At 37.6% G+C, this 1,017-nt stretch overlaps 1 non-coding gene across 1 annotated transcript; it reads right to left on the bottom strand.

The window, feature by feature from the left end:
* Positions 1–587: 587 nt before the first annotated feature.
* On the bottom strand, positions 588–689 carry LOC148163107 (U6 spliceosomal RNA). The gene has a single exon (XR_015769523.1). It is a non-coding gene; the product is annotated as a U6 spliceosomal RNA (small nuclear RNA).
* Between the last annotated feature and the right edge of the window lie 328 nt (positions 690–1,017).

The raw sequence follows: 1,017 nt of genomic DNA, 5'->3' as shown, positions 1-1,017 counted from the left end.
AAACTCAGAATTGTTCTTTGCCCAGCCCTGGGAGATGAATCATTATTAGTTTAAGCTAATCATGGCAATCCCATTTCCATTTGCCTAGTGAGGCCAATTGGTGAGCATGTGACCAGTTCTAGCTAATGAGACCTTAGGGAAAATCTGCTGTGGTATTTCTGAAAAAGATCACACTTTCTGGTAAAAGCTGCAGGCCTTGGAAGGAAACAGCCTCTTTGTTCCATGCCTCTTTTTTGCTGCCTAGAATGTCATCGTTTGATGATGTAATATTTAGTGCGGTAGCAGTCATCTTGTGGCCATTCATTAAGTCAATAAATATTTATGGAGTGCATTCTATGTGCCAGGCAATGTTCTAGGTATTGGGGATACAAGAGTAAACAAAACAGATTAAAGTCTCTGCCTTCATGGAATTTACATTCTAATGTGGGAGAGAGGAAACAAATAAATAAAATATATGGTATACCCAATGGTGACAAGTGATAGGGAAAAAAATGAAGCAGGGAAAGAAGAGAGGGAATGCCAGAGGTGAGTTTGTAATTTTTAATAGGGTCATCAGGGACAGTCCAATTAAAAAAGAGTTATTTGAGGAAAAAATGGCATGCTTCATGATTAAATTATTTTTATACAGGAGCAATGGTAATCTTCTCTATTTCATTTCAGTTTTAGGGAATATGTGCTCTTGAAGAAAAGGGAGACATCACTAGACACCTACGATGTTAGAGTATAAAGATGGAGAGAGCTTGGGTCTTTGATGACATAATTGAACTGCTGAATTAAGCAACTTTGGAACTGACTTGCTTCCATACTTCTTGTTATGTGACATCATGAAATCTCTTTATTGTCTCAGTGACAATTAGTGAGATATCTGTAGTCACAGCCCAAAGCACTGTAACCAATACAGGGGTCATTAAATAAGTTTGCTTGACTGGTTCAGAAAGCAGATAAAAGGCAAGCTTTGTGATTTCAGGTGTGCAAGATTTGGAAGATGGCAATACTAGAGTTGTAAAAATTATCATT

The sequence above is a fragment of the Eumetopias jubatus genome, unplaced genomic scaffold (genome assembly GCF_037043125.1).
Source record: "Eumetopias jubatus isolate StellerSeaLion01/CBP00866 unplaced genomic scaffold, mEumJub1_p1.0 scaffold_11, whole genome shotgun sequence".
In the NCBI taxonomy this organism is placed as follows: Eukaryota; Metazoa; Chordata; class Mammalia; order Carnivora; family Otariidae; genus Eumetopias; species Eumetopias jubatus.
The sequence above is the reverse complement of the archived record's forward strand: the minus strand, read 5'-3'. Positions and strand labels throughout refer to the sequence as shown.